We start from the raw sequence: 14,640 nt of genomic DNA on the forward strand, positions 1-14,640 counted from the left end.
CTTCAACATCACCTGCTGGGAGGAAGGCTTCAGTGCTGGCCAGTGCTGGGGTTGGGGACACAAGATGGGACCAGAGGATCCCCGACAGCTGGGGGCCCAGACCAGCCAGACCGGGGGTCCTGAAGCCTTCTGGACAGAGGGGCTCTGACTTCCAGCTCTTCAGGGCTGAGCTGACACAGACCTCAACCAGGGTTTAGGTCCCTTCCCCAGAGCTGGAAGGAACGCTGACAATGAGGTCGCCTCCTCATCTGACAACTGAGGACCCATGGCCCGGAGCAGTCCAGCAATGGGTCCAGGATCCAGAGAAGTCCAGCAGGGTCACCGAGTGGTGGAGGAAGGCGTGCATCGTGGTGAGGTTGGATGTCACATGCACATCACAAACATCCCATGGGGTGGGCGCGGCATATGGAGGGAACTGAACCAAATAAAGTTAAATGGAAGGGTGAGGGCCCCACCCCCAGCCTGCCAGCTTGTGCAGCAAAGGGCGCCAGGCCTGGGGGCCTCTCTGATCGTATTTCTGATTCTGGAGGGAAAAAGGCCCCAAGAGCTGAGTGGCCAATTAAAACAATCACAAACCTGACTCTGATCCCTGCAAATGCTTTGGGTTTGCAGTGTACCCGCCTCAGCCACCAGCTTCCCAGAGGCTCCAGGGGCATGTCCTTGTCACCTGACCCCCACTATGCTGGGGGCCACCCACAGGGGAGCGGGGGCCACCAGGAGCAAGCTTGATGCAGTCCTTGCCACCTCTCCTAACCCTGAATGGCCCCCACCACTGGGACAGGTGGTGGGTTTCGGTCCCCTTCTCCCCAAATCCCCCCACCTCCAACCCGAGGCCTGAAGGCTCTTGAGTGGCAGCAGACAAGAGCAGTGACTCTTTTTCTCTAACTCACCTCACCTTGTTTATGTATTTACTTCCCAACACGAAAGGAATACTTGGGGAACAAAACCTGAGAAAGGGAAGGACGAAGAAACAAAACCAAAGAAAGAAGCACACCAGACCCCAAGGGTTTGGACAACATCACTTGAGAAACAGTATTCAGCCTTGGGAAACATTGGCTTTGCTGCCCCAAAGCTGACTAGTGCTGACCTTCAGGGGGAGGCGGGGTGCAGAGACAATGGGTGTTTGGGAGGATTGGGAGGGGTCGGCAGAGGGAGCGAGGAGGCCCCAGAGAGCAGGTAGGAGGCACCTATCCCCTCTCGCTCCAACCAAGAGCTCCTCCCCAGCCCATAGCCACCACAGCCTCCCCAGGCGTCCACTGACGAGAGGGCAGAGAGACTCATGGCTCCGCGTGGAGGTGGGACAGGGCTGTGCCTCAGAGCTGGTTTGGATGTGTCAGACTGCCGAGGCCCCCACAGCCAGCCATGCCTCCCCGGCCCCCCACACTGTTACCCTCTCAGGGGAAGCCCCATCCTACCTGGTCCTGGCTGGCTTGGATAGGCCACGGAGGTGCTCAGAGGGGGCTAGGAGAACATCCTGGGCATTAGGCCAGGAGAGGTGCCACCCTCTGGGACCGAGGCTTCCTCTAGCTCCTCTCCTCTCCAATCCACCTGTCTGCTCTGAGCTGGAGCCCTTGGGCTTCTGAAGCCACTCTCCCATCCTTCCTTCCCTCTCTTTCATTTGGGTCAGACCCGGGTCACTGCGTGATGGCGCTCCCAGATCCCACCCCAATTTCTTTCACTGGTGCTCTCCCTGATAAATTTCATGTGTGTTTAATTGCGTCTCGGTGTCTGCTCCTTGGAGGACCCAGACCAAGACAGGGTATTCTGCAGTCAGTCCCGGGCCCCAAATCAGAGCATCTCGGAGAGCCCAGAACCAGACAGAAGGCAAACGGCTGTACCCAGGGAAATGCAGCACCCTGTGTCCTGTGCCCGATTCTGGATCAATCACGATGCACTAGTTTATGCAGCGTCCAAAAACATTTTTAAAAATTTAAAAATGGCTTAAATCAGTAAAAGCTTGTTTCTTGCTCATGGGGATCGACAGTGGCTCTGCTCACCATGGTCCCTCTGAGACCCCAGCTGCTAGACGCTCCCAACAACATGGCTGCTGCGACCACGGGAATGGGGAAGGCAGGGCTGTGCACTGAATTGGGTCCCCGAAAAAGATATGTTGAAGCCATACCCCATAGGCCTGTGAATGCAACCTCATTTGGGGAAGTGGGATTTTTCTTTGCAGGTGTTACAAGTTAACACCCCCACGTGTCTGTCAGTTTGTCATACAGTGGGGGCTTGTGTGTTGCTGTGATGCTGGAAGCTATGCCACCGGTATTCAGATACCATCAGGGTCACCCATGGAGGACAGGTTTCAGCTGAGCTTCCAGACTAAGACAGACTAGGAAGAAGGACCCGGCAGTTTACTTCTGAAAAGCATTAGCCAGTGAAAACCTTATGAAATAGCAGCGAAACATTGTCTGATATAGTGCTGGAAGATGAGCCCCCCAGGTTGGAAGGCACTCAAAAGATGACTGGGGAAGAGCTGTCTCCTCAAAGTAGAGTTGACCTTAATGACGTGGATGGAATAAAGCTTTCAAGACCTTCATTTGCTGATGCGGCACGATTCAAAATGAGAAGAAACAGCTGCAAATATCCGTTAATAATTGGAACCTGGAATGTATGAAGTATGAATCTAGGAAGATTGGAAATCGTCAAAAATGAAATGGAATGCATAAACATGGATATCCTAGGCATTAGTGAGCTGAAATGGACTGGTATTGGCCATTTTGAATCAGACAATGATATAGTCTACTATGCTGGGAATGACAACTCGAAGAGGAATGGTGTTGCATTCATCGTCAAAAAGAACATTTCAAGATCTATCCTGAAGTACAACACTGTCAGTGATAGGATAATATCCATACGCCTACAAGGAAGACCAGTTAATATGACTATTATACAAATTTATGCACCAACCACTAGGGCCAAAGAAGAAGAAATAGATTTTTATCAGCTGCTGCAGTCTGAAATTGATCGAACGTGCAGTCAAGATGCATTGATAATTACTGGCGATTGGAATGCGAAAGCTGGGAACAAAGAAGAAGGATCAGTAGTTGGAAAATACGGCCTTGGTGATAGAAACAATGCCGGAGATCGAATGATAGAATTTTGCAAGACCAACGACTTCTTCATTGCAAATACCTTCTTTCACCAACATAAACGGCGACTATACACATGGACCTCGCCAGATGGAACACACAGAAATCAAATTGACTACATCTGTGAAAAGAGACGATGGAAAAGCTCAATATCATCAGTCAGAACAAGGCCAGGGGCCAACTGTGGAACAGACCATCAATTGCTCATGTGCAAGTTCAAGCTGAAACTGAAGAAAATCAGAGCAAGTCCACGAGAGCCAAAATATGACCTTGAGTATATCCCACCTGAATTTAGAGACCATCTCAAGAATAGATTTGACGCACTGAACACTAGTGACCGCAGACCAGATGAGTTGTGGAATGACAGCAAGGACATCATCCATGAAGAAAGCAAGAGTTCATTGAAAAGACAGGAAAGAAAGAAAAGACCAAGATGGATGTCAGAGGAGACTCTGAAACTTGCTCTTGAGTGTCGAGCAGCTAAAGCAAGAGGAAGAATTGATGAAGTAAAAGAACTGAACAGAAGACTTCAAAGGGCCTTTTGAGAAGACAAGGTACAGTATTATGATGACACGTGCAAAGAGCTGGAGATGGAAAACCAAAAGGGAAGAACACACTCGGCGTTTCTCAAGCTGAAAGAACTGAAGAAAAAATTCAAGCCTCGAGTTGCAATAGTGAAGGATTCCATGGGGAAAATATTAAACGACGCAGGAAGCACCAAAAGATGGAAGGAATACACAGAGTCATTATACCAAAAAGAATTAGTCGATATTCAACCATTTCAAGAGGTGGCATATGATCAGGAACCGATGGTACTGAAGGAAGAAGTCCAAGCTGCTCTGAAGGCATTGGTGAAAAACAAGGCTCCAGGAATTGATGGAATATCAATTGAGATGTTTCAACAAACAGATGCAGCGCTGGAGGTGCTCACTTGTCTATGCCAAGAAATATGGAAGACAGCTTCCTGGCCAACTGACTGGAAGAGATTCATATTTATGCCTACTCCCAAGAAAGGTGATCCAACTGAATGTGGAAATTATAGAACAATATCATTAACATCACACGCAAGCAAAATTCTGCTGAAGATCATTTAAAAACGGCTACAGCAGTGTATTGACGAGGAACTGCCAGAAATTCAGGCTGGTTTCAGAAGAGGACGTGGAACCAAGGATATCACTGCTGATGTCAGATGGATCCTGGCTGAAAGCAGAGAATACAAGAAGGATGTCTACCTGTGTTTTATTGATTATGCAAAGGCATTTGACTGTGTGGATCATAACAAATGATGGACAACACTGCAAAGAATGGGAATTCCAGAACACTTAATTGTGCTCATGAGGAACCTTTACATAGATCCAGAGGCAGTTGTTTGGACAAAACAAGGGGATACTGATTGGTTTAAAGTCAGGAAAGGTGTGTCACGGTTGTATTCTCTCACCATACCTATTTAATCTGTATGCTGAACAAATAATCCGAGAAGCTGGACTATATGAAGAAGAATGGGGCATCAGGATTGGAGGAAGACTCATTAACAACCTGCGTTATGCAGATGACGTAACCTTCCTTGCTGAAAGTGAAGAGGACTTGAAGCACTTACTAACGAAGATCAAAGACCACAGTTTTCAGTATGGATTACACCTCAATATAAAGAAAACAAAAATCCTCACAAGTGGACCAATGAGCAACATTATGATAAATGGAGAAAAGATTGAAGTTGTCAAGGATTTCATTTTACTTGGATCCACAATCAACAGCTGTGGAAGCAGCAGTCAAGAAATAAAAAGGCACATTGCATTGGACAAATCTGCTGCAAAGGACCTCTTCAAAGTGTTGAAGAGCAAAGACGTCACCCCGAAGACTAAGGTGCGCCTGACCCAAGCCATGGTATTTTCAATTATATCATATGCACGTGAAAGCTGGACAATGAATAAGAAAGACCGAAGAAGAACTGACGCCTTTGAATTGTGGTGTTGGCGAAGAATATTGAATATACCACGGACTGCCAAAAGAACGAACAAATCTGTCTTGGAAGAAGTGCGGCCAGAATGCTCCTTAGAGGCAAGGATGGCGAGACTGCGTCTTACATACTTTGGACGTTGTCTGGAGGGATCAGTCCCTGGAGAAGGACATCATGCTTGGCACAGTACAGGGTCAGCGGAAAAGAGGAAGACCCTCAATGAGGTAGACTGACAGAGTGGCTGCAACAATGAGCTCAAGCATAACAACGATTGTAAGGATGGCGCAGGACCGGACAGTGTTTCATTCTGTTGTGCATAGGGTCGCTATGAGTCGGAACGGACTCGACGGCACCTAACAACAGCAACAACATCAGTTAACAACGTCATACAGAAGTCAGTGAGTCCCAGTCCCTTCTCAGAGGTGTCTTATAAAAGGGAAAAGCGGACATTCAGTGTCACACATGGGGAAAGACAGACGCCGTGTGATGAAGGAGATGGATACATCTATAAGCATCAAAGGAACGCTACCAGAAGCTAGGAGGGAGGCGTGGAAAAGTTCCTTTCTCTGAGCCCTCAGAAGGAATTGACACGGCCGATACCCTGATGTGGACTTCTAGCCTCCAGAGCCATTTGTGTTCTTTGAAGCCACCCGCTTTGCAGTATTCTGTTATGGCAGCCCATGGGGACTCAGACAGAAAGCATGACCAATCTCACAGCAGCTCTTATGGCTCCTGCCAGAAACATCCTCTGGCACTTCTGATGGCATTGCTGTGCCCATCACATGGCCAAGCCTGGGAGGGCAACCCTTCCTCATGCCCGTGAAAGAGTCCTACCCCCAGACAAGCTCTCACCCACCTGTGAAGGCAAAAGGAAGGCACTCGAGGGTCCACCTTCTGAACTTTTTGTATGTCACGCACACATCCCCACTGGAAATAAAGACTCAGAGAAAACTCCATCCAAACAATAAATGAGGCAGAACAGAGCCCATGAGATGAAGAAAGATGGAAAGGGAAAGAAATAGTGGTGAGCAGCAGACCTTGATATGTGGATAAATTAAATCTAGGTGAATAAGGATGGACCTGTCTTAGACTGTAACCTAAGTGCTAAGTAAGGGTTCTGGAAATAGAAGGTACGTGCTGGAAGAAAAAATTCTAACGATGGTCTGCTTATAAAAGTCATGGCTCAGCAATGTCTCCGAGTGGGAGGGAGGGGGAATTAAAGTGAAGATTTCATCTGAAGAGGAGGGGGAAGGAAAATAAAATAATTCTAGCAGCATCATCATCTTATTGGACCGAGGAGGAATGGTTATGGGAAAACTAGAACATCTTGTTGTGTGAAATAGTTGCTATCTTGTTTTCAACTAATCGTGAAGAAATCTGTGCCTGGTTATATAAGCAGCAAAAGGAGCTAGCCACGAGGGCAACGGCAAGTATAGTAGAATTTTCCAACTAGCGAAGGGAAATGTAAGGAAGAGCAACTTGGTCAGACCATCAACAATGAGGAAAAGAGAAAAGAAGAAACAGTGAGGCAAGGTAAACAATCAACACTGGAATATTTTAGGAATTACAGTAACTATATGAGTTATTATTCGAAGTGGAAAGAACTGAATTCTCCCATTAAAAAAACAACACTGTCACATTGGGTTCAATAAGTAAAACAACAGCAAAGTATAAGCTGTTTATTAGAAATGCGCTTAAAACTGTTTCTTTAAAGATTTAAAATAGATGTCTGGGAGAAGATTTGCAGGAATGAAACAACTGGAAGTAAAGTTGTTGTTGTTAGATGCCATCCAGTTGGTTCCGACTCATAGTGACCTTATGTGTAACAGAACAAAGTGTTGCCCAGTCCTGTGCCATTCTCACAATCACTGCTAAGTTTGAGCCCATTGTTTCAAACACTGTGTCAATCCGTCTCATTGAGGGTCTTCCTCTTTTTCACGGACTCTCTACTTTTCCAAGCATGATGTCCTTCTCCAGGGACTGGTCCCTCTATAACATGTCCGGAGCCCTAATGGTACAGTGGTTAAGAGCTTGGCTGCTAACCAAACGGTCGGCAGTTCTAATTCACCAGCTGCTTCTTGGGAAACCCTATGGAGTGCTTCTAGTCTGTCCTATAGTGTCAATATGAGTTGGAATTGACTGGACAACAATGGGTTTGGTTTGGGTGGCAACAGATAACATGTCTAAAGTACGTGAGATGAAGGCGCCATCCTTGCTTCTAAGGAGCATTCTGATTGTGCTTCTTCCAAAACAGATTTTTTTTTTTCATTTTTAGCAGTCCATGGTATATTCAGTATTCTTCACCAACATGGTAATTCAAAGGCATCAATTCTTCTTCAGTCTTCCTTATTCAGCATCTAGCTTATGCATGCATATGCGGAGATTAAAAATGCCATGACTTGGGTCAGGCCCACCTTAGTTCTCAAGGTAACATCTTTGTGGTTGTCCTTCATTTTGTGATTGTAGACTTCCTATGTGTTGTAAATCCTAATCTCTGCCTGTGGTTAATGAGGCAAGATTAGATTATGTTAAAGAGGATTAGAATGGGATTGTAACACCCTTTCTAAGGTCGCATCCCTGATCCAGTGTAAAGGTTGTTTCCCTGGGGTGTGGTCTCTACCTTTTATCCTACAAGGGATAAAAGGAAAAGAAAGCAAGCAGAGAGTTGGGGACCTCATACCACCAAGGAAGTAGCACTGGGAGCAAAGTGCATCCTTTGGACCCAAGGTTCCTGTGCAGAGAAGTTCCTAGTCCAGGGAAGATTGATGAGAAAGACCTTCCACCAGAGCTGACAGAGGGAGAAAGCCTTCTTCTGGAGCTGATTCCCTGAATTTGGACTTTTAGCCTATTGGACCATGAGAAAATAAATTTCTCTTTGTTAAAGCCATTAACTTGTAGTATTTCTGTTACAGCAGCACTAAGTGACTAAGACAGCATCATACTTGTCTCCTTGCTTTCCTGTACATTTGGAATTTTTAAAAATAAAGGAAGGTGTTGACATGTCAGAATTGGATAACGCAGGCTATAAGTGTGTGCGTGCTTATTTGTGTGTGTATAGACGGAGAGAGAATGCATATTCCTATACCCAAAGATCACTCATGAAAACCAGTGTATAAGGGGCCATAAGAAAAACTTGACCAAAGTCAAGAGCGTAAGAACAGAGCTTTTCAGGGGCCACAAGCTGTGCTCATATCCAAGGCAAGTAGAAATAAATCATAAAACGGGGAGCAAAAAAACACTCTACTGGCAAATGCGTATCATTTCTAGGTAACCCTTGGATCAAAGAAAAGAACCAAAGGAGAAATTAGATACTATCTGGAAAAGAGAGAAAATGAGAATACTTCATATTCAAACCTATGGAGCAAAGTTAGCACTGTGCTTAGTGACAAGCGCACAGCCGTAAGTGCTTTCATCAGAAAGGAGGAAAGACTAGACGTAACATCATTTTTAGTACTTGTCTCAAGAAATTAGGAAATAAAACAAGAATAGAAACAAAGAGGGAATTCATAAAGATAAGAACTGAAATTGATGAAACAGAAAATTAAAAAAAAAAAAAAGTGGAGACAATAAATGCAAAAGCCGGTTCTCTGAAAAGGCTAATAAAATACAGAAATCCCTCATGAGTCCAATTATGGAGAATGAAGGAAGAAAGAGAGGAAAAATTGACAAGATTAAGAATGAGAAGGCAGACTCAACCAACATAACTACGGATACGGGGAAGATAAAAATAATTACGAGAGAATATTACATGCAACTCCGTGATAACAAATTGAAAATCTCAAGGAAACGGATAATTTCCCACCAGAAGTAAATTACCAAAATCAATACTAGGGTTAAAAAAACAAAAAAAAAGGAAAATTTTAATAGACCAGTTACCGCAGACGAGATTAGAAGGTGACTGAAGACCCGTCTGTGAAAGGCACCGGAGTCACACAGGCCCACGGCAGAGTGGTATCTGATTTTTAAAGAACGGATCATTTCACTGTTTTTAAAACTATTTCAATCCATTAAAAAAAGATAGAGGAGAAACTCCCTTGTTTGTTCCAGGTATCTAGAATAACTTTAATGCAAATAATACAAAATAAGGGAAACGAGGAGCCCTGGTGGCTCGGTCGTTAAAGCGATCAACTACTAACTGAAAGGTCGGCAGCTGGAAACCATCAGTTGCTCTCCAGGAGAAAGATGTGGCCGTCGGCTTCCGCAGAGCTTTACAGCCTTGGAAACCCTACGGGTCACTGCGAGTAAGAATCAGCTCTACAACAGTGGGTTTGGTTTTTTGTTTTGTTTTTGATAGAACATTTTGTTTTTTCATAGACCAACGGCAAGTATGAAAACTGACGGAAACATCTAAATAAAATACTAGCAAATAGATACAGCAGCATATCAAAAGAATAATTCATCACCCTAGTTTTTTAAAAATAATATTTTATTGTATTTTTGATGAAAGTCTACACAGCAAATTAGGTTCCTAGTTAACAATTTCTATACTTTTTTGTTATACATATTGTTCAGTGACATTGCTTACATTTTTCACAGTGTGTCAACATTCTCATTATTTTCATTCGGGTTGTTCTGTTTCCGTTGATCTAGTTTCCCTGCCTCCCCTTACCTTCTCATTTTTGCTTTAGGGTAACTGCTGACTGGTCTTATAGAGACAATTTTTTTTTAAAGGAGCACAGCACTCACGGGTGATATTGTTTTATTTTATGAGCTTATCTGTTATTTAGCTGAAAGGTGACCTCCGGGAGTGGTTTCACTTCAAGTTTAAAGGGTAACTTAGGGTGATAGTATCAGAGGCTCCTCTAGTCTCAGCTGGTCCAGTAAGCCTGGCCTTTTTTAAAGAATTTGAGCTTTGTTCTACATTTTGCTGCCATTCTATCTGGGATCATCTATTGTGTCCCTGGTCAAAATATACTAGTTAGTTTTATTTCAGGAATTCAATGGGTGGTTGAGGATCCTTGGCCCTGGGGGCATGGTCACCCCACTTCCCCCAGTGTCTCTTGGCATGACCGAAGTAATAACATGTCAGCAGTGATCTGTAGTGCATTAAAACCAACCCAAACCAAACCCAGCGCTGTCGATTCGATTCTGACTCATAGCAACCCTATAGGACAGAGTAGAACTGCCCCATAGAGTTTCCAAGGAGCGCCTGGTGGATTCAAACTGCCAACGCTTTGGTTCGCAGCCATAGCACTTAACCACTACGCCACCAGTGTTTCCCCTGTAGTGCATTAGGAGGCTCCAATCAACAGGATTGGGCAGAAATGAGATGTCTAATGAAGCCTTAATCTCTTTCAAGAAATGCCAAGGTTTTTAATGGAAGTTTTACAGGGTTTATTTCCAAAGCTGTCTCTAAAACATAATATTGTTTCAGCATCTTTTAAATGTTCCATCAAGCCAATTCCTTTTCAAATTGAAAGCCACCAGAGGAAGGGCCGAAGGGATTTTCTTGTATTCAACTGAGCACCATTGCACAGGCGCTATGTTGCACATGTGGCCCACTTAATGTCACTGAACTCTCACAGCAACTCTGTGGGGAGGTGGAACTAGGGACTCTGAGGCTTGGAGAGAAGCATTGACTCCCACAGCGCTCAGCTGGTGAGGGGCAGAGTTGGGATCTAAATGCTGGTGAGAATGGCACAAGCTTTCGATGGCACACATGGAGATCTCACGTGTCCCCTGGATACTTCTTGGCTCGTGAAAGAGTTCCAGTCAGTTTACCCAAAGCCAGGAGCAGGGAATTAGGAATCAGGAGACCTGGGTCCCATTTCATGCTTGACCAACAGCTGGCCAGGGGTTTGAACCATGACGTTTAAGACTTCTGTCCTTGTTCAACACTCATAGATCCCAATAAGCCTGGCTTTTTTTCCTACAGAGCCAGCCCCAGGTCGCTGTCCTCGGTGCTGAAAACTCTCCCGCCCGAGGGCTCCACTTCACCCGTTTCCAGAGGAGCTGGCCGGGGCGGCTGCCAGCACCACACTGTGATTAACCAGCAGCTTTGAAATGGCAAACTAAATTCTAAAGGTGGAAGGAAGGAAGAGTTCTCTATTGGTTTGCTGAGTCAGTGCCAAAAGTTCTTTATTCCTTTCGTTTTTTTTTTTTTTTTTTTTTTTTACCACAAGCCTATTTTTGACAAATTCTCATCACCTGGGCCTGAAATGAACATCTCAATTTTTGGAGAGAGTCACAGAATTAAGCCTCATTGCCCAGATGAAGGGATGGAGCACCACCTAATTCCCAAATCCCCCTGCTTGTTCCTTGCAGACCCGGTCCTTCTCTCCCCCTCCCCTGATGGAATCAGTGTCCTGGGTTTTGTGTTAACTATTCACTTGTCTTTATAGTAATTTTAAAATGGCTAAGCGTTTGGCTGTTAACCAAAATGTCGGCAGTTCGAACCCACCAGCTGCTCCTTGGAAACCCTATGGGGCAATTCTACCCTGTCCTATAGGGTGGCCTTGAGTCGGAATCAACTCGACAGCAAAGGGTTTGAGCTTTTTTTTTAAGGGTGTGACCAGTCCAACTTCACTGGGAGTGGTAGACGCTTCTGGTGTTCACCCACCTCCTGTTCTCTTCCCCCTGTGGAGACGTGTTCCCTCTGCACTCAGGTAGAACGTGTGGCTTACATTATTTTCAGGTTGAATAATCTCATTGTAGGTCAGACCCTCCTCATATGACTCCCAGTTTGTAACATATCTTTCCACCCTCTGGATAGTGTCTTTTGAGGAACAAAATCTTCGGCTTTAATATAGTTGAATTTATCATTTTTTATGGTTTGTGCTTTTTTTGTGTGCCTTATTTAGGATACCCATCCCTACTCTAAAACCAAAAAGATATATATAATGTCTTTTAAACATTTTATAGTTTGCCTTTTTATATCTGAGACTTTATCTGGAAGACGCATTTGCACATGGTGTGTAGTAGGGTCCAACATCTCTCTTTCCCTACGGTTATTCACTTTTCCGACACTATGTAAGGAAAAGTCTATCCTTTCCCCACTGGTATGTGATAGCAATGTCCATATATGCATGGGTCTGTTTCTGATTCTCCACTGGTCCACGTGTCTATTGCATGCTTACATAGGTGCGTTAGCATTATGCTACATTTTGATGTCTTTAAGAGTATATTGGCTATTACCAGGACTTTGGATTTCCACATAAATTTTAGAATCAGCTTGCCAAGTTCCACCAAAAAAAATTGTCATGATTTTATTGGTGTTGTATTGAATCTATAGATCAATTTAGGGAGAACTTACACCTTTAGGAGAAAGTCTTCCAATGCATTTATTTAGATCTTCTTTATACCCTCCAATAAATTTTTATAACCTTCTCCATAAAGGTCTTCACATTAAAGGACATTTATTCTTGGGTTCCGTGTGAGTTTCCCACTGGTGCTGTAACAAATCACCACAAACTAAATGGCTTAAAACAACACACATTTCTCATCTTAGAGTTCAGGAGGTCAGACTTCTGAAATGAGTTCCACCAGACTGAAATCAAGGTGTCGGCAGGGCTGCATTCTTCGTGGCAAACTCCAGAAGAGAATCCATTTCCTTGCCTTTTCTAGCTTCCAAAAGCTGAGGCAATCCTTGGCTCGTGGGGTTTGTGGCATCTTCCTCCACCTTCAAGGCCAGCATCATTGGGCTGAGTCCTTCCAGCACTGCCATTTCTCTGGTTTTCTTTTGCATCCTTCCCCTTTTTAGGATCCTTGTGATTACACTGGGCCCACCTACATAATCCAGGCTAATCTCCCTATTTTAAGGTCAGCTGATTAGCAAACTTAATTCTATCAAAACCCTTAATTCCTCTTTGCCATATAACATTACACATTCCATGTTTCTGGGGATTGTTCTTGTTAGGTGCCATCTAGTCGGTTCTGACTCATGACGACCCTATGTACAAAAGAACGAAACACCGCCCAGTCCTGGTCCATCCTCGCAATCATTGTTATGCTTGAGCCCATTGTTGCAGGCACTGTGTCAATTGATCTCTTTGAGGGTCTTCCTCTTTTTTGCTGGCCCTCTACTTTACCAAGGATGTTGTCTTTCTTCAGGGACTGATCCCTCCTGATAACATGTCCAAAGTATGTGAGATGTACTTTCACCATCCTTCCTTCTAAGGAGCATTCTGGTTGTGCTTCTTCCAAGACAGATTTGTTCATTCTTTTGGTAGTCCACGGTATATTCAATATTCTTCACTAACCATAATTCAATGGCATCAATTCTTTGGTCTCCATTATTCACTGTCCAGCTTTCACATGCATATGAAACAATTGAACACACCATGACTTCGGTCAGGTGCACCTTAGTTTTTCAAGGTGATATCTTAACTTTTTAACACGTTAAAGAGGTCTTTTGCAGCTGATTTGCCCAGTGTTATGCATCTTTTGACCTCTTGACAGCTGTTTCCATGGGTGCTGATTGTGAATCCAAGTAAAAATCAAATCTTTGACAACTTCAGTCTTTTCTCTGTTTATCATGATGTTGTTTATTGGTCCAGTTGTGAAAATTTTTTGCTTTCTTTATGTTGAGGTGCAATCCATACTGAAGGCTATGGTCTTTGATCTTCATCAGCAAGTGCTTCAAGTCCTCTTCACTTTCAGCAAGCAAGGTTGTGTCATCTGCATAACAAAGGTTGTCAGTCTCCCTCCAATCCTGATGCCCCATTCTTCATCATATAGTCCAGATTCTCAGATTATTTGCTCAGCATACAGATTGAATAAGTATGGTGAAAGTATACAATCCTGACACACACCTTTCCTGACTTTGAACCAGGCAGTATCCCCTTGCTCTGTTCGAATGATTGCCTCTTCATCTATGTACAGGTTCCTCATGAGCACAATTAAGTGTTCTGGAATTCCCATTCTTTGCAATGTTATCCATAATTTGTTATGATCCGCACAGTCTAATGCCTTTTCATAGCCAATAAAACACAGGTAAACATCTTTCTGGTATTCTCTGCTTTCAGCCAGCATCCATCTAACATCAGCAATGATATCCCTGGTTCCACATCCTCTTCTGAGTCCGTCTTGAATTTCTGGCAGCTCCCTATCAATTTACCGCTGCAACCTCTTTTGAATGATCTTCAGCAAAATTTTGCTTGCCTGTGATATTAATAATATTGTTTGATAATTTCCTCATTTGGTTGGATCACCTTTCTTGGGAATAGGCATAAATATGGATCTCTTCCAGTCGGTTGGCCAGGTAGCTCTCTTCCAAATTTCTTGGCATAGACGAGCGAGTACTTCCAGTGCAGCATCCGTTTGTGGAAACATTTCAATTGCTTCTCTGTCGGTTCCTGGAGCCTTGTTTTTTGCCAATGCCTTCAGAGCAGCTTGGACTTCTTCCTTCAGTACCGTGGGTTCCTGATCATATGCTACCTCCTGAAATGGCTGAACATCTACCCCTCCTTTTTGGCATAGTGACTTTGTGTATTTCTTCCATCTTCTTTTGATGTTTCCTGTATCGTTTAATATTTTCCCTGTAGAATCCTTCAGTATTGCAACTTGAGTCTTGAATTTTTTCTTCAGTTCTTTCAGTTTGAGAAATGCTGAGTGTGTTCTTTCTTTTTGGTTTTCAGGGGATTAGTATGTGGA

The sequence above is a fragment of the Loxodonta africana genome, chromosome 14, assembly GCF_030014295.1.
Source record: "Loxodonta africana isolate mLoxAfr1 chromosome 14, mLoxAfr1.hap2, whole genome shotgun sequence".
NCBI lineage: Eukaryota > Metazoa > Chordata > Mammalia > Proboscidea > Elephantidae > Loxodonta > Loxodonta africana.